The sequence below is a fragment of the Cygnus olor genome, chromosome 18, assembly GCF_009769625.2.
Source record: "Cygnus olor isolate bCygOlo1 chromosome 18, bCygOlo1.pri.v2, whole genome shotgun sequence".
Lineage (NCBI taxonomy): Eukaryota > Metazoa > Chordata > Aves > Anseriformes > Anatidae > Cygnus > Cygnus olor.
In genome coordinates, this window is record NC_049186.1 from 7,680,071 (window position 1) to 7,699,868 (window position 19,798).

General features: G+C 39.3%; 1 protein-coding gene across 2 annotated transcripts in view; it reads left to right on the top strand.

Moving 5' to 3' along the window:
- Positions 1-19,798, top strand: part of TOM1L1 (target of myb1 like 1 membrane trafficking protein) — a 229,915-nt gene that overhangs the window by 81,995 nt on the left and 128,122 nt on the right. The window contains exon 1 of one of the 2 annotated variants that reach the window (XM_040577766.1): positions 13,452-13,530. The exons of the other annotated variant lie outside the window; for it this stretch is intronic. The gene's annotated coding sequence lies outside the window, so the exon portion shown is untranslated. Of the gene's footprint in view, positions 1-13,451; positions 13,531-19,798 lie in introns of those variants that run through there. 2 annotated transcript variants of the gene reach the window in all.

A 19,798-nucleotide genomic window follows, 5' to 3' on the forward strand; every position in this document is an offset into this window, starting at 1 on the left:
TTTCAGTCCACTCAGCTAGGAGAGAAGATGCCTGTTCACCAGAATGCATCTAGACAGAGTTTGGTGAACTTCACCTTGTGTTGGCTGCTGCTGTGTATGATGGATATTTTTTCCAAGTCTAGATGGTAATGATGCTACAGTAATTCATTGGCAAGTTCTTGACTGCACTCTACCAAGATGAAGGCATTGAGATCACTTGTCGTACATTTGTGTTACAGGATTAAGGCCTTGCTTTGTAAGCATGTACTGGATTTTTGCTATTATTTCTTTGCTTTGTTGTCGCTTCCTATCACTTGTTTAATTTAGAAAACTGGCAACATAATTGAGGTATGCACCTGCGCGTGAAGTAGTGCTGCAGTATTTGCAGCTGGGCATAAGTTACCATTTACCTATCCGTGATCTACTGAAGGAGTTTTACCACAGCCTTACCTCCCCAGCTTAAAGAGACCCAGCTGGAAACTGTTAAAAGGCAAAAAAGCAAACAAAATCGGCTGGCCACTGATAATATGCAAACAACCAATCCTTGGGTGGTGATCTCCTCTTGTAGGAGAATGTTAAAGCCATCCAAGGTGTTTGTCTACGTGTACGGCAGTAGCAGCAACTTCATGCAGATTCTTTGCATCTTTCATCTGCAAAATCACTCCCAAGTTCTCTGGCAGAAGGACCCTCATACTGCAGGCTAGCGCTAGCCTTTGAATTTACGACAGTTTCCTCTCATGATGACTGTATCTGTAAGAGCTCAGCCCGTAAATGAGGTAAAGCTTGAAAATTAGTGGAAGGTAATTCCCCCCAAGCAGTCTTCTAGAACTCTAGGATCTACGTGAACATCTGGAGGCTCAAGTGATGACGCTTTTCCCTTAATTTCTGCAGTTCAAGAAAATGGTCATTTCAAAAGCTTTGATTTACTCCAAACTAACATAATATTCTAGTCTAAACACAGCTTCTTTTTAATGAGATCCGTTGTTAATTTACTTGCCTCTGAGTCTTGTTGCTCATAGTTTCCTACTCTTGAAGGCTAATTAATTTTAATATGCTCTGTAAGAATAGTTCTATCTCCTGCGTTAATGAAATAACTTGGATAGCTCAGAATATCCAAATCACTTTGGCAACTAGAGGTATGGAACAAGGTATTAGTGTAGCCCATGTTTATTTCCCAACTCTTCCTAAATGAAGTTTGAAACTAACTTTTCTTTGCTGAGGAGCGGTGAACAGTGTACAATAATGAAATGACTATCTGTCTGTGTGAGAGCATCCCTTCCCTTCTGCCTGATATGTGTCTATATTTTGTTGAATATAATTATAGGCTTCCCTGAGAGAATCCTTTCCTGTCTCTGAATGGAACTGGAGAAATAGTCCTGTCGTAAATTTGTGTGTGGAAGGGGAGTGTGCCTATGTGGGAGAGAAAAAAGCAAACATGGCACATCGCCGTCACTGGGGATATCACAAATAAGCATGCGAGATCACTGGCAGAGCTAGCTGCATATCTGTGTGAATTTTACGGCAGCTAGCTCATCTCTGTAGTTCCAGAATTTGTTTCCTCAAAAATGGAAAAGATATGTGTTTATTTCATGCTTGGAAATGTTTGGTAACAGCTAAAATTTCTACACAAATTTCCAAGAAAAGTTGAAAAGGTGGCTCTACCACTTCATCTCTTAAGTGTTATAACTTGAGGAGATGGAATAAGATTTTTTTTTTTTTTTTTGAAAAAATAACTAATCAGGGATGGGAAACAATTGAACGTGGATTCCTTTTGAGAAATATTCGTAAGGAATATTCCTCTCTTCCCTATAGTACCTGAGGTCCTCTGAAACATCTCCAGTTTTGGCTTGCAAAGTTTCACAAGAGATTCGGGCAGAGTAACAGTGAAAAATATTGATGTGTGAACAGTCTGGGACCCCACATGCCTCTTCCCCCAGTATATAAAAGGTCCCAGACAGGATTCTCCTCTGCTCCTAGTCCAGGACTGGTTCCAAGTGTACTGATGCTTGAAGTAAGTCTTTACTGAACTTTGTTGCCTTGCAGCAGCACTTGTCTTGTATTGCTGTTACTGCTTCTGTCATCCAGACCAAATCGGGAAACAGAGGTAAGAATCATGAAACTCATTCTTGTTATACATAGTATTCCTTCAGTACAAAATGTCTTCCCTAGTCCACTACCTTCGTCATGTTTAGGTGTAGTTTGTTATGGTCAATAATCTATTACCTTAGGTATCTGATTATAGAGAGCAAGGAGTGTTGGTGTTTCTCTTTGGCAAATGGAATTTCCTGCTGTTTTCTCTTCCCTTTCTGCTTAGGTGAAATATTGCGGCTTCATAGATGGTAAATTAAATGTCAAATATAATTTGGCATCCAAACCGTGAAGTCTATTTCTGTCCTCAGAGCAAACCTGACAGATGCCTTCGTGTACTGGCTTTATAGAGAGCTATACTGGATGATAAATCACTTTTTAGTATGTCACCACAAATGGTTCAGCTAAACTTCTTTATGAAAGTTTAGCATTTTTATAAGTGCCTTAAAAAGAAACATATTTTTATACAGCTAGTAAAGTCAAGTCCTGGAGCAGCTTCAGTCAGCTTCAACTCTCCTATTTGTTTTCTCCCTTAACCATGTAAACATGCATCTAGTTTAGAAGATTGAATTAAAGCGTGAAGTGCTTGGTTCCTAAGTGTTTGATCACAACATTACCATGTGAAATGCCCGTAATTCCTTTTTTAATATAGAGCACCAATAAAACAAGGAACAATAGGAGAGTGTAACTCATGTAAGAGAGGACCCCAGAATTCCCTACATGAATCTTCTTACTTAAGAAGAGCAATCTGCATCACTAAGCAAATCTCCATTTTGTTCTGTGAACGTGGCTTCCTTAAGGTTGTCAGTGATGTATCTTCAGCTGTTGCATCACATTCTTTTGCCCACAAGCAGAGGAATATCTCAAAATACCAAAAAAAATCATTATTAAGTGGTTTATAAAACAACATCAACGAACTACCCCCAAGCAAACAAGCAATAAAACCACCCCTACACCAGCATCTATGATAATGCTGGGAAAACATAACCAATATTCCCAATGAAAGAAGTGTCCTTATTGAGGAAAAGAGGAATTGGGATATAATTGACATAATGGTTGAAAATCATGCACATGATCATCTGGTGAATAATTTGACCACAAATATATTATCCAGCAATGCACAGTGCTTAAAGTAATGTTTGTCCATGCAGAAAAATGTCAGTGAGTGTCTGAATCAATAGTGACATTTAGAATTGCAATAAACTACATAGTCGACCAAAATCATTGTATCTGGGTAGATCATAACAGACTTTAGTCATAGTGGACTCAGTAATGTGCAGAAATCCTGAGTTATCTAAGTTGACAGGAAAAATGATTTTTCTTTACCTAGTGTTTATTTTGTCATTGTTTTCTCAAACTCCTTAAGTACATGTCAGCATTGACCATTACAGAGATAAAGGAGCCTGAGTAAATCAGTATCTAGCCTCAACACTGTCTTCAAGCTTTCAAAATAGAGAGATTAAATTTGTATGCTGGGTCATTCATGCAGTAAATACGATGAAGAAGCAAAGCAGAATATTTTGTATAAAATTGATAGTATTTTCAGAACAGAAACATGGGAGTTAATGTATTGGATCAGTCCAGTATCTGTGTAGGCCAGAGCTGTCACAGATAGGTTTAAACCACGGGTTTCAGAGGCAGACCAAAGAAAAGGCAATTGTAGTCCAAGGAGCTCTAGGGGAAATATTTCTGCTATCTTCAAAGACAGGAAAAACACTTGAAACTTCCCCTGAAGCATGGGAGTTTATATCACTTCTACAGCATTTGAAGGCTGAGGCTTTTGTTTGTTTTGAATTTGTAATTAGAACTCTAGATATGATTGATATTCTTGCAAATGCATAATCTCTCTGTAACTCCTCCTGAGCTTTTAGACTTGCAGATGTACTGAGTCAAGAAATCTCACAGTCTGACTGTTCATTTTTGCCATCCTTTTTGAGAATGACATCTAGTGCTGCTGGCAAAGAAGAATGGGAGCTCGTTCCCCCTCTGCAAAACGGGACTAGTAGCACAGTTTCCATAACAGGGCTCCTTTGTCTCAGAATACCCGTTCCTCGATACATCAGGAGGAGCCACATTGGTTCCTAATCTGTGGCTCCAGGCAGATGGAAGCGAAGTGTCCTTGCTAGATTTAAGCACCAGGTCAGTGGCAGCACTGGGAAGACAGCCCTGCTCACCTGGGCCACTAAGATGCTCGTTAGACCAACGTCTCTGCCAGCCACTGCTCAGTGATAAGCATGACAATGTATGTAGCTTATCTGGTAGTATGGAGTAAAACACTGTGCTTTATGGTTCTTTAGCCTCTGTTTTTATGGTCGTGTATGAAATTAACGGGGGGAGTAAGAGCAACATGCCAGCAAATATAATGCAGAAGTCTGTGCTCATAGTGTTAATAAACAAACTAGCGTGCCAAATGAATGTAGCTAGGGAGAATAGAGCAAATATTTTATTCATTTTCTTTCTAGCTGCCGAAAGGTGATTTTTATACTGAATTGCATAAAGCACATGCAGATTGATATCTCCTGGCAGCATATTTACATAAAAGGAAGTTGAAACAAAAACCCTCCCCAGGAAAACAGTGTCCAAGACCATACTCACATTCATTGTAACTTACTCACTTGTCACCGAATGGGTTACTCCCGCCTTCCTTACAGTAGTTGATGGATAACTCTCCTCCCTCTTGCAAGGATGTAACGCAAGAAGCTATGTAAAATGTAAGAAGCTTTTGAAGTGTCAGAACTAATGCGAAAGAAAAATCTAGTCCCTGATCTGAAGCCTGCTGCTGGTGTTTAACCATCTGTATGTCTCACAGAAATGAAGGTTGCTAAGTGACCGGTACATCTTGTCCGACACGGGATCAAGGAAGGTGTTGGTTATCCCTGCCTCTTTCTGTTGTGGGGCACACTTGGGTTTTCCAGGCGTGGGTCCTTACTCTGCCAGTGTCCGCTAGGCACGGCGCACACAAGCGCAGCCAACACCGTCCTTTTCACTTAACTTCAGCCAGTAGTTTCCCCTCAGGTTTTCTAGAGGTTGCTGTGAAATTCATGGCAAGCATATCTGGTTCTCATAACAGCCCTTTGAACAAAGGCCTGAAGGCAAGCAAATAGTTCGCTATGTGCTGTCGGTGTGGGGGCTACAAAGTTCTGTGTTCCCTTCATGGAGATGGCCTGGGAAGGCGTGTGATAACGTACTGTTACTAACCAGAAAAGGATATTTCCTGAAGTATTATTGATAGAGAAAAATCCGTCCTATTCATGATCTACTCCATCTCTATTATAAATCGTAAGGACTATGGCTACAGTAGGAACTTTATCTCTATATTCCCAGCGTCACAGTATGCACCATAGGAATGCTTTCGTTGGCAGATGAATGTAGTAGCTAACTAAAGGAGGAATGAGGATCCAAGTCTGCTCCTAGCTGTGCAATGTACAGATGACCCTGTGCTCTGCATCGGCAGTGTGGGCATAGCAGTACCTGCCTTGCTAGAGTGCTTTGACAGGTCTTATAAAAGAGCATTAGTACGTCTATCTGATAATACCCAGACACATTTTTGTTTTATAAAACAGTAATGAGAGAGAATTATGTGCATATATTTTGGTGAGGTGATAAGATGTGGCTTCTTCACACTAAAATATTCATAGCTAGGGGTACCTTTCCCATCAAGTGACTGTAAAAACTGAAGTAATGGAGTTCGAGATTTATTGTCTTCGTGAATAGTTTTGTGTGAGTTTTGTTCTCAGTTTGTAGCTCATCAGAAGATTGTTTTTAAAACTGCAGGTATTTACAATGCAAACCAGATCCTTCAGAGACTGTATAAAAGACCCTGTAGGCAGATTACTTTGAGAGCAAATTAGGGTTGGGGTGAGCTGAGGATTCTGGAAGGGAACTAGGACTGGGCTGAATTAGAGCTGGAGTTGAGGGCAGCCCCAGAACCAAGTGGATATTTTTATTGACTGACCTGGGATCAGCTTAGATGTTGATTGCAAGATGGGGGCTCTGAATGAGTTAAAATGGAAGCTGTGCACTACAGCTAGGTCCTTGCGCAAGGTTCATTTAATGCTCATTTCCAGTGTTTTAGCTGAAGTCATGCAGTACACATACTTGGCCTGCGTGTGACTTGTTATGAGATTGGATGATGTATTTTATGATTATACTTGTCAGTTATGTCTAATCTGTCATTTATTAATCTAGCAGGTCTATAGCTCCTAGCTCTTTTTATTATCATCTTTTTCTTCCTTTAATATGTGTAACTATGAGGCATGTTCTGTGGGACTGCTGTTCCCACTTCTGTATTGTCCACGATGGTATATTTTCCTGCTTCCAAATAGCTAGTAATCCTAAAATGTTTCCATCCCAGTGTGCTGAGGCACATCTAGGGTGTTACAGTGGAGGCCATAGGCTTTCAACTAAAAATCTCTTGAAAAAAACTCATGAGTCTTCTTGAAGCAGTAGCCATGGCTCTCTTGTTGATTTTTGGCCAACTCTTTCCACGTATGCTCTTTTCCCTTAGTGTTTTCTCTGTGTTTGTCATCTCATGTTTTTATTATTTAGCAGTCTGGCTACCCTTCACCTGAAGAGTCTATAAAGTTTCTGGTTATGGGAATATCCAGTAATATACACTGCATAAGGAGGTGTTTTGACAAATGTACAGAACAAGAAAGGTAGTTTTATAATCTCGAATTACCCAAAACAGTAGAAGCTGAATTACATGAGCGACCGTATCTCAGACCCTGAAGGATAACTTGGGTTCTGTGAAAATAGTTTTTCTGGGTCAGACCTGATGCATCTCCCCTCCAAAACTCTGAACATGGCTTCCTGCATGGTTCAGTGCAGCAGTGTAGCATTCAGCCCCACTCCAGCGCTAGACTAGCGTCTGCTCCCCAGCCTCATGCAGCTGCCGTGCACCCTACAGAAAGTACCGCGTAGAGCGGATGGCGTGTCATCAAGAGTGCGATGTGATGAATCAAGAGAGCAAATCACAAGACTGCTTCTTTACCCTCCAGTTAATGAGCAAATAGGCCAACATCTCTTCTAAAGGAACGTTCATTATAATTCTAATTAGTAATATGTATAAAATTGATTTCCATATCTAAAGGAAGAAAAACTCCCTCTGAGAAATGCTAGAATTACTGGCTTAGGAAAAATAAAACACAATCCTCTGAAGCAAATCTCATATTTTCTGCTGCAATTAGCTGGTTGCTTTTTTATTTATTTATTGTTTATTCTAAGCCTTTAAATGCCTTTTAAAGTATCAAGTGGCTGACTTTGTACTTGGAATCAAAATACAGCTGATTTCAAATCAAAAGGGTTTTAAGATTCTCCTTAGCAAGCTGTTCTGATGATGCAAATCTTTGAGCTGGTATTATGTCAAGATAAACTGACAAAAAGAAAGCCAATACACATATTTTCATATTTCTCTGCATTATGAAACAAATGAGGACAGAAAATCTGTCATTCTCTCTGTCTGTGGAGTATCAAACACCTTTTCATGATTCATAAATAATTAATAGTATGAGTATTTGTTAAAATCATATTACAGGAATAATCCGTGACATTCACGTAATGCCTTGCATGATCAAGTGCTTTACAGACATTAATTAGAGTTGATTTGAATCAGTAAAACAATATTGAGGCAGGTCTATTAAACAGCTCATAGTGAATAATTGCAATATCGAAATAATACATAGCAGTGTTTTCAGCTGCATTATAGGAATTATATACATGATCTGCGGGCATTAATAGTGCTTACTGGACTGAACAATGTTCTGAGTTCTAGTTCTTTGTAATTAAAACCAGGCACAGAAAATAAGAGTGTTGTTGTAACTGTAGCTGTTTGTTTTATGTTAGAAGAGATACGGAACGTTTAACATATGTTGAAACAAGTCATATTTGTAATTCAACATGTATTCAGTCTTTTAAAGCAAACGTGTGGCAGAAATATGTCTAATCTAATGGCAAGAAACTCAAAATTCAGCAGAACTGAAGACTCAAGCAGTAGCTCTGGAAAAATGTTCAGAAAATCACTCAAGCATGATCTTCCCTTCTAAGCTTTCAGTTCTAGTAGTAGTCTTTAATTTATGTTTTACAGCCTCAGAAAGCAGTGTCCTGCTCCCCGGCTAGCACTCTGTGAAGCTGTTTTCATACAAATATGCGATTTAGAGGAACGACTTCCATCAAATCATTTAGGTTTTAATACTCCTTCCTGAATTTAGGGTTCCTTTTAAACCTTTATTCAAACCTCACAATTGAAATGCAGCACAACAGCGCGCATCAAAATTCCCAGTGACCAAGTTGTTCTGAAGCGTAATGGACTTTTGATAACATGTTGTGATTTCAGAGGGAAAACAATAATTTAGCCCATAGCACGGTAGACGAAGTGTTTTTATTTTATTGTTGTGTGTGTACGCCTAAGTGTGTGTGTATATATATATCCACATAATATTCCTGCAAATGTAAATGAAAACACAGTCCGTTAACATGCTGGAATTGTTCACATTCTACCATGTAAAACACTAATCCTGGTTTGATCTGCAGTTACATACACATGTACTGCTTGATATACAACCATTGCTTCACCCACTACTCTGTGACAGTGCATAGTTTCTAATTGTAATGTAATACTGAGGGTCTGAAAATTCAGGCAAACAATTTTCTTTATTTCATAGCAAAATGTGCAAACATAGTTGCAAGAAGCGTAGATAGCTGTCTTCACCCTGCCTGCTGGCATGGGGAAATTATTTTCTAGCTTTGCCAGGAAAGATGTTGCTAGGTTATTTGCTTTTTTTATTCAGGGATATCACTTGAAGTTAATTTTATCAGATAATATCTTTGAGGAGTCTGATATTTCTTTTCAAAAAAGAAAAACAAAGCCCAGCACAAATCCTAAGCCCACCCGCAGCACATTCATATTTATTTGTGATAGTAACTCTAAAAAGAGAAAGCAGACTGAGCCATCCATCAGTTGGACACATCACCAATTTATCATTATCATGAAAATGTGGATTGATGGCCAGTGAGTTATCCATTCTTCCACTGTTCATATCCTTAGTAAAAGGGAAGCACTGGCTTCTCAAGGTTCTTACCAGAGAACATAATCCCAGTCTCAGGTTTCAAGTGGCAGAGAAAGTACTAAGATAATGTTGATGGGTACACATCTGGGAGGTATCTCCTGTCCCGTACAAGGACAGGAAGAAAAAAATTATCTGAAATTAGTCGGCTGTTGTTTGGAGTGACTTATTATGTATTATCCTCCATAAACGTTTTTTCTCTTTCTTAGCATGTTTACTGAAAGAAAGACATAAAATGTTTCTGCAAAGCTGTATCCCCTCTCTGCTCCTCTCCTCTCCTCCTCCTCTCGTTTCTTCTCCAGCCTCCAGTGCAGGCAGTGCCCAGGTCAGAGCGTGTGCAGCACCACGAGTTAGCAAAGACACTTGCAAAGCGCAGTTGTGCACGTACAAGCCTGTCATGTCCTAGAGAGGCTTCTCTTTTAGTTTTCATTAATTCAGGGGAAGGGAGGAAAAGAGTATCGGTGTTTCTGAAACCATAAATTTTTTCATATATATGACTACCCAGAGTACATATTGTGATGAGAATAAAGCTAAGAGGCCAGGGACTATCCAAGACCATAGGAACTGGAATCTGTAAACAAGCTCATCCAATATATTGTCAACAGGAGACGTATATTTATGGTGAAATGGTTTTCAGAGTCGAAACTATTGGGTCTTCTTTTTTTATCTGTTCTCTGGCAGAGGAATGATTTAAAGAGAACCTCAACTCGCATTTCAAATAATAGATGACAGGAGCTCATCCATTTCAATATAATTCATTGCACTGCATATGTATGGGGGAGATTTTTAAAGAAAACCAAGGAGTTATATTTTCAAGTGAGCCTCTAGATTTTTAAATGTGGTATTTCCTCCTTGTTTTCCTTCTATTAAGTTTATTGCCTTCCCTGAGTAGAAGATTACATTTTTGTGTTACATATTGCTTTTTATCTGCTCTTGTTCTCATGCCAGCTCTAAAGCTGCGGGTGCAGGGTAGGGAACTTTTTAGTTTTGCTGTTCTTACTGTTATTGATAGCTTTTTGTTGGTGGTGTTGTATGTTTTGTTGTTGTTTCTGAAGTATTAGTTTCCTACACTACTATTAACTTTGCAGTAAAGCTGTCAGGTCTCAGAGCTCTCTCCTTCCATGTGTCAAACACATGAACTCTAATTCTCTCCAATATCATAAAACTGAAAATAAAGTCATGTCGTTTGAGCTTTCTTCAGATTTCAGGGTTGGGTTGTTTGAGGGGAGCGTTTTTTTATTAATGTTTTATTTAAATCCTGCATAATGCCACTTGTTCTCTATTGAAAATATTCCTTGAAGTCTTTGAGAATCCGATATCAGAGACTGAGAGTAGCCAAACATTTCCAGTAAAAGTAAGCAAGATGAGGGTGCTGGGTGCACCCCCAGCTCAGTACTCTGTTTGGGTGAAGAATCTGAAACCTTACGTTTTTGTTGGGGGATGATGTCCAGGCTTAAATCCCATGCATATGTTGCGTGTAAACCAAAGCAGATGCTAGCATAAAAAGTGTCAGAGTTGCTCTAGGAGAAAAATCAGTCTTTTGTGGTTCCAGGCAGTTTTCCTACATGAACAGAATGTTTTATTTTTTAGAGACAACTGCTCTATGACATGAATGACAGATAGGCTTTCTTTCTGAAGGAAACAAAGTGCGTAGTCAGTGTTTTACTTTCCATTGAGCTACAAACTTATGGTGATCTTCAGCTGATGAAAACAAAAAGAAATCATTTTAAAATGATGAGGGTCAGAGCATTTTGGCATAGTAAAATTGAAGGGTATTGCCATTATAAATTGCTGCATGTTAGTGTTGGCTGGAAAGGCTTTCATCAAGACATTCACAAAACCAAAAGATATCACAGCAATCTGGGACCTGGCAGCCAGTGAATTCTGGGGCAAATAGGATAAGAGTGCCAAACCAGCTTAAGTGATCGTGTTCTCCTTGTAGCCATTTGTTTATCATCTGCTATTCTTCATAATTCCTCTTTTATTTAATTCATTTCCCCGCTCTTGGGAAAAGTCAAATTTAATAATGCTAACCTGTACAGAAAAGTATATGCATATTCATGAAAGCTCATGAATTATTGGCAAAATCAAAATGAGTCAACATTGATCATGGCAGAAGGCAATTAAATCTACTTGTCTTGTAAAATAATCTATCTCAACTGATTTTTTTCCTCGATCACCTATAATGTGAAATGCATTTTGATAAAAAATAACACTTTAAATGGTATTGATTAAGGACCCCGTATTTCCTGTCTATAAGTGCTCTATTCTTGTTCATAAAAGTAATGTGTTTTCAAAACCTAGAGATAAAAGGGGTTTTAAAAGTTGCTCTGGGGTTAAAATCTAAATTCAGCAATCCCACCAAGTTTGCAGTGCATTCAACTTGTCCAATTCTAGTGCAAGTGTCTTCTGCCTCATTTTGTCATTCTAGGGGAGCTGACTCACTGTCTGTAGGGAACATTTCCCTGACTGTCACAGGGTGTTCAAGATGTGAGGACTAGCATGGGTAAAAATTCTTGACACAGCAGAGTCCTGTCAGAAAATACAGATTAATCAAAATTTGAATGTCTCTCAGGGATGCTCAAACTTCTTCCAAATTATAGGTGGAAAAATGTCAGTAGGTTCAACTTTATTGCTTTTCATGCCTTTCCGCTTGGACTTTTATACTGATTTTATTTTCCTTTCATTGAAATGTTTCCATGCTTTCAGCACTGTATTGCTGGGAATTTCTGCTCACCTGAAAATTTTGAGAAGCTGTTTTGTTCTGATCTGACAAACAACATGTTTCCTTCCATTTCTACTGGAATGAAAATTCAAATTTCCAGTTGTGGTGTGGATTTCCAAATCTGTTCTCTGTTTCTATGTGATCAAACCTGTGTTCACGGAAGCCTGATCCATCATATAGCAACTGCTTTGAGAAATCCACCAGCCAACCTGTTCAGCACACACACTCAACAGTTCTGCAAACCATTTCTTTTCATGAAATGCTCTGAAATCAGAGCAGAGAACGGGGGCTGTTTGTTGCTTTATCATGTGCTTAGCCTGGTCCATGTCAAATACGTGTTGGTCTTCTTGCCCCTTCTGTTCTCTACATTTGAAATGTTTTGTTAGGATTGCATTGGCAAAGGGATTACATAGAAATTCCTACGTTATACCACTGAAATAATGTAGGAAATGTCCTCAGCAATGGGGAAGTCAGAGTGGTCTGGAAAGAGTCCATCCGTGCACTTCACAAATGCAAGATCAAGTATCCTTTGTGTTCTGGGCTTTGGGCTTTTACTCCAGCACGAGTGCCGGAGCGCATTCTGGGCTGTCTGCAGCTGCATCCTTTGTGCTTCATGTAAACCCATTAAGATGTTGCAAAGCTTTTCTGCAGTAATCTGCTGAAGATTTTTGCCTCAAATATGCCTTATGAGAACATCCTTCTGGAGTTATGTCCTATATCGCAGCAGTTATAATATCAGACTCCCAAAGTCAAAGTTGCACTTGGAGGAAATACAGAGCTTTTCTAGTGCTGCTAAAGGAGGAACACGATGAGTCTTCCCTTGAGGTCTCTGATATTTCCTGGGTACAAAAAAGCCATAGACCAGTCTTTTTGCTATAGAAAAGAGCATACATGGCTTCTACATGTGTTGTGTTTTGTTTTTTTTTTAAATCATATTCTTGTCAGTGTCCACATTTCACAGTCAGAGGAAGCTACAACAGGTAGTCTACGATCATGTTTATGTAGGTAAATTTAAATCACTAATTTGCATTTCAGGTAGTTGTGTGCGGCTCCTATTGAAACTAATGGGATTTCCACTTATAAATTCCATCACATCAGCATGGGAGTACATCCCTTGCCATAATTCATGTTCTCTCTTTCATTTGGGATCTTTTTATATTCAGTCATTTATAATTTATTCTCGCAAACTGGCTTTGAATCTCAACAGTGGTAACTTGAAAAATTACATTAATCTTTTTGAGGTGAATTAACCTCTTTTTCCACACTGTTGGTCCTTGAGTCAAATTTCCTTGATAAGACACCATTACTTCTGCTGGCTGGTAATGGTGCTAATATTTTATGTCCGTTGTAAGATTTCTGAAGCATGTATTTTTAAATTCAATGCAATCTCCTCCTTTTAAAAGAGAATTTTTAATTATTTAGCATTTTCCCCTAGAGACAGAGCCACAAGATTCTATTATTATTATTATTATTGTAAAATACCAAATGGCTTATACGAGTGTGTTGGATAATTTTCTTCACTGTTCTTTCATGTGTGCAGTCATTTCTCGACAGGGGGATCTGATCGGAAGTTCCTGGGGTCATTCACTTGAACAAAGACTGCTTTAGGACTGCTGAGTGCAATTACTGGCCTGTGCACACTCACCTCCCATGTACAAAATCACAGGAAATTAGGTAATCCTGAGGAAAGCCCAGGAGTTATTAGCTCCAGACTCTTCAAAAATTATTCCCTCCCCACCTGCTAGTAGATGGTGTAAGTGAGGCCACATGGAGAATTACCCATGGGGAAAAAGACCTCCTTTGGCTGCTGTTTCATCAACAGTTCCTACAGAAGTAAATCTAGGGAGTATTCCAAGTTAGGTGTCTGAAATTATGGCTTCCCCCCACCACCACCCCAAATACGCACATCTTTTTAAAAATATACTGTTACAAGTGGGAGGCCATTTGTAAGTCTATGTAGGTTTATAGTTTTTCAGGTGTCAAGCAAATGTAACACATCTAGTATAAGAGCATTCAAATCATCCAGATGCATCCCTAATATTGACAGTAATGCAATCTTCAGGGTTCTTTTCTATTTTTATACCAAACACTGCTATTTTCTCCCTTGTCCTTCACGTCACTCAAACGTCTCCTTTTCCACCTTCTTTACCTGCTCCAGTATCTTTACTTCTTCCCCTTATTTTATCCCCATACTCAGTGAACTTAATCCTTGGGCTGGTGAACTGTGCACAGTCGCAGTGAGTGAGTTGCTTTGGGAGCTCTGCAGGTGTGGCTAGATGATACACGGTTGGGATTAGGAAGCACTGAAGTGAGGGCTTTCTGATTTGCTCTCTGAAATTTGGATGTGCTGGCAGCCTCATCTGTTTTCGGACCCATACTGCAAACACTGTACTGCATGTTTTGAAGTAACAACAAGAAAATCAGTTTATAGTTTCTGCTCCTAATAGTACTCCTTCAGGAGGATGTGTTCTGTTTAATCATGTAAAAACACTCCTACTGTGCGTTCATTTGCAGGGTAGAAGAAAGCAGAATGAAATGCATAGCAATTAGTGACTGCCCTATGAAAACATATGCAGTAATATTCTGGTTTTAGAACTGTAGCTTGCAAGCAAATCTGGGAGGCGTGGAAGGGATTTGCACAGGGTATAATCCCAGAAGTTCTTATAATAAGCAAGAACTGACATTTATTTCCATTATCTGGAATTTTTGTTGCCACTTTTAGTAGCCTGTGTTCTACACAAAACTATGAATTCCATAGTTGAACACATAAATGTGGTGGTGTTTTGTGTTCTTGATGGTTGACAGAAAGATACTTTTAATAATGCAAGGTGGTGTTTGTTAGCCATTCATTAGGTGTCAAGCTTCATTGTTTTTCCTGCTGTCATTTTTCTTGAAGGAAAAACTCAAGGATAGCATGCTGAAGGACATACAGCGCTGATTATAGTTGTATTTCTCCCATACACCAGAAGACACATTCCCACTGAATTGCTCTTATTTTAGGTGAAGAGCATCACAAAATGAGGGAGTGCAAAAATAGAGTTTTCAGAAAAGAACATGAGATGAGCCAGGTTCTTATCATCATGCACTTGACAGTCATGTCTGGACTTCTTGAGTAAAATGCCTGTAAACTGCTCTTCAGGGAGAAAAGCTATGATTTGCGTCTCTTATGAAAAGAAATAATTGACCAGCAGGAGAGATAAATGTAATGTGCATATCTCTTCTCTAACAATCTCTATTGCAGTCAATACGAAATGGCTTCTTGTCTCTGTATTGAGACAAGTCCTTGGTTATTTCAAGGTGTAATGTAGTAAAAACAAACTAGTTGATTTGGATGGTTAGTTTTATAAAACAGATTTTGAATATCTCCTGGCTTGTTGTTACGGAAAAGAATAACTTCATTGAGAAACAAGTAATCAGGCCAGTGCAGTGATAAATTCCCTTTTCCCTTCATTATCATATCTCTTACCCACTTGACTTGCTGGGGTGTTTGATCCTGTAATGATTACTGTAAACGTGGGTGTTTTTTAGGAGTAGAACGAAATTCTGGGTCTTTGTGCTTTTAAGAGCATCCCACCAAGAGGAGCTGGTGCCTCTCAGCAGCACAGAGGGACCAGTTCTGTGAGGGCTTATGCAATTTCTGTATCGTCTTCAAAGTTTCTGGGGACAGAGGGGTTTTCACTGTGGCAAGGATCTCCCAAACCTTCTTACACCCAGAAAGGCAAAGCCACCAAGCTGAGCAGTACTGCATCTAGGTTGTCTGCAAGGGACAGGGAATTTGGTACACCTGGACATGTCTTTACAGCTCTGTGTCCTGCTTGTGGAAGCCTCAGGAAGGGGAAAATGCTAACCCCAGGGGAAAGCATCTGCTGAGGACTGTGCGACATTACGGACTAGTAGGTCAAAGGAAGAGAGTTATCTGCGCAGGAAAAAAGAAGAAGGGAGAAAGCGGAAACCAGAGGCTAAAAGGAACTGTAAATAGCAATGAAGCGTTAAATATCGGGGCTGGAGAACAGCAGCCTCACTGTTTTGCAGCATGCCCTTACTGGACCAGAAAAGATGAATCAACCTTCCATGTGGAAAGCTGAGATATCTTGTGTAGCAAAACTTTAGCAATACCTAGACTGTACACAAAGTCATAAGGCCTAGTTTAATGGTTGTTGAGTCTGTCCTTCATCCATACGTGGCTAGCCATTTTCATGTGCTTGCAGGCAGTTCCTGACTTGGTTGGTGTGCTAAACCAAGTGAAACAAGAACAGGAGCTGGGAACAAAAATACAAATGTGATTTCATGGCACTGTGATCAAGGAGATACAGTTCCTTGCCTTCTCTCAAGCCTATATGAATAGTGTCAGAGGAATTGAAAACAAAAATACCCTCAGATGGTTTGCATAGTGATGTTTCACTTCTTCATCCAACGTCAGCAATAGTTTCATACACCAAAGCAGGCCTCTCGCTACCTGTGGACAGGCTCTGTCCATGGGAAACCTCCTCTGTGTTTGTGTTTCATTTGCTCTTCTAGAAATATAAAACTTCCCGTGTTGTTTTCTCTGTAGAGGTTGTTATTAGATTTTAAAACTTCATTTATGAACAAAAATTATGCCTTTATACTTAGTTCTTGTACTAAATATCTCAGTTTTCAAATGTATGATTTAGACACTTGTAAGGTGTTGAAAAGTCTATTTGGGCTCCTGTGGGATCCTTTAAAAACCTTTTTGTAACAAAAGGCTGGTGTTTATAATATTGCTTTAGAGATTAGAATGCTTGATTTCTTTTAAATTATTGACATTATTTTAGGGGTGTTGACACTCATGACTGTCTAAGTATCTTGGGTTCAAATGCAGCAAAAGTCAAGAGTTAGCAGAAATTGCTACATCCTCTGTTGGTGAATATTCGTGCAACGTAGATATTGTTAAACAGACCTCCTTGGTATCAGAGACAGGTAAGGGCTGTAGGCGGCGGAGGAGGGAGGGGAGTGCTGGTGCTGGTTTCAGCCTACCTCACTGAAGCAGATTTCTATGTCCCGCTCATCAGTTAAGGCTTTGTCAGCGGCCTTTTTTGCCAGTAAATGGATTAGTGAAATCAGGACTCCGTGGCATTTGTTTTGGACGTGTTCTTTGTAAAGAATGGAATATTAGAGGATCCAGATCTCGGGGTTGTTAGGTTGCTGCTTTTCAAGCGGACTAAATTCAAATAGAAATGGTTCTTTCTCAGCCTGGTGCATCAGGACTCGGAATGTATCAACTTTTTAATCTGGAGATGAAACAAGCACTCCAGGTTATTCAGAAACAATAGAGACTCTGATTGTTTAATACACTGATAATTTATTTTTTAAACACATTCTTATCTGCTAGCTGCTGGGGTTGCTTGAAATTCCATTAAATGCTAATGAGAGAAGGCATCGCAGACAAATTAATAAACACCCTATGCACCAATCTAGAAAACGCCAGCCTCAAACCTTTGATGCTAAAATGATTAAAATGAGAAACATATTTCATGTGAAACTGCTCAGCATATTTCAGTGTATTAATTGAGGCATAATGAAAATAGAAGATGCAACACAGAAAAGGAATAAGTCACTGTAAAGTAGGCAATAGTCCTGCAAAACACATACGCAAATGCACCCGTAGTTCACGCACATGAGCAGCTCCATAGGCTAGTAAGAGCACAGGAAAAAGTTAAATATATTTGCCATTTAAGAGCATTTTGGTTGGCGAACTCGATGATTTTATTTCAGTGAATTTGTGCATGTGTTACAAGATCATAAGTTCTTTACACATCTGCAAAATCTTCAGTCCTGCATCTCCCATTGGTCCTGAAGTAGGCTTATAACATGTGCTGGGGGAGGAGGGAAGGGTTGAAAGGAAACAAAGCTGGATTTAAAAGACAAATCTCATGTATTTTACCTTCCTTAGATTAAGTATAAATTAGAAAAGGAAGTAAGAAGAGGAAACTGGTGGTGTTAAAGCAAAAAGGAAGGTGCTGGTGCATCTGTTCAAGGCATTATGAGCTCTCAGTGCTTCGCGTTCGATGAGCAGGGGTTGTCCTGACAACCGCCGGGCGTGGGGAGATGCAGCACGGCTCTGAGCAGAGATGCAGCACAACTCCAAAAGAACTGAGGTGCCAGCCTGTTGCACCTCACAAAAAACATTCTTTGCATGCAGAGTCCCAGCCCAGGTCGTGTCATCAGGGTCCTCGTATGTAGAGGTGCCCTGGCACGGGTATTTCTCTGTCCTTCACGCAGAGGGAGGCTGGTGGTACCCGCATTTGTTCTCTTGTGGAATGTGGCTGGGGGCGTAGGCATAAGTCGGGGATGTCATCTCCCATCTGGATAAAACAAGGCAATGGTTCCGAAATAGTATCTTCTGCTTCCATGATATTTGTGGCATAGCCATGGATGGAAAATCACAGTTAGTCTGGTCCAGCTCCAGAGCTGTCAGAATGGGGCAGAGAAGCCCCCAAATGAACTCGGAGTCAGAGCTCCCTCCTGGACACTTGCAGCACAGGCATATAGACTTGTGTGTGCATGTGTTCCTTTACTTCTTTTCAGATTCTAAGTTTAAGTATTGTTCAGGAATCTTGTTCTTTAGAAATAATTTAAACTAAATGTTATGTATTTTTAAACAAAAGTGAGTCCATTCACTGGACTTCACAGCAAACTAAGCAGCTGTTCCTCTTCATCTAGTCATTCTTTTTGACCAATGCTACAAAGTTCATTTTTAACTGTGTTCTTCCACAAATGAGAAATATTTTTCTTGTAGCATTTGGAAAACTGGTATTTTGTCTGTGGTTATTTGTATGAATCAAGCCTGCATCAGTGAGGTGTGACACACAACACAAAGATTTCTGTCAATGCAATCAGTAGGAGCAGGAACAGCCCATTATTCATTTTTGATGAAAAGGGAAGAGGAATAAACACTCCACAATAAAAAAATAAAGTGGTAGAAATGAATAAGAGTACCCTGAACACCAAGTTTGTGCTTGGAAGTCTCTGAAGCAGGCCTTTCTTCTGGTATTCATGAATCTTATTTTCCTGACAATGGAAGAGTTACATTTGATGGTGCTAGAAGTTCTGGTTTTGCTTAAGTAATAGAGTTTATTTCAGATTGAGCTATTTTAGGTACAATACATGTTTAATAGGACTATCAGTGACTAATCAGAAACAAAGGTTTTCTGCATCTTTAGTTACATATTTTCATCAAATACATTTCATAGCGATCGTACTACATCTGCAAGATGTGAATTTATTTATTTTATAGTACTTCAGTTTTACGCTTGAGTCAGGTCCCTGTCTGAAAGCCAAAGAACTGAGTGTGTTTTAATGTTCAGAAATAAGATGTACAGTTCCTGCCAGAAGCTTTGTATACGCTGTCCTGGGTACTGCTCACTTTCCTTAACCAAGCTTTCTGTATGTTAATTGAAGAATCCAACACTTCTACATTGAAAGATATCATGTATTTCTTTAAGAAAAAGAATATAGTTGTGGGTAATGCGCAGTTTAAAAGATATTAAAATATTTAAGGAAAGGTACGGGTATTTAAACTGAAGCCTCTTGGTTTTGGACTTTGAGTAGGAAAAGAACTAAAAGAGTGGTATGGTACAGAATACTTACCTGTGGTGTCCAGAACCCACTATTACCATTTATTTCAATAACAGTTTTTATATGGTTGACTGAATCTGTGGAGATAAAATATTTTTTTTTTCATTAGGACCAGTTTGCATCAGCGGTAAAGGTAGTTTCAGTACAGTTTTCAGAGTACAGGCACAGTTTCTGAGTACAGGCATGCTGATTTAGGCAAATGAAAAATTGTTTCCCAGTTCCGTAGAGATGGTTTCTTTTGGAAGGCTATTGCATCCTTGGTTATCATTTCTGTATCATTCATAATCTTTGTGCGTTTGTGCTTGATTTGATGAAGCTAGAACCCTAGAAATGCCATGAGACCAGG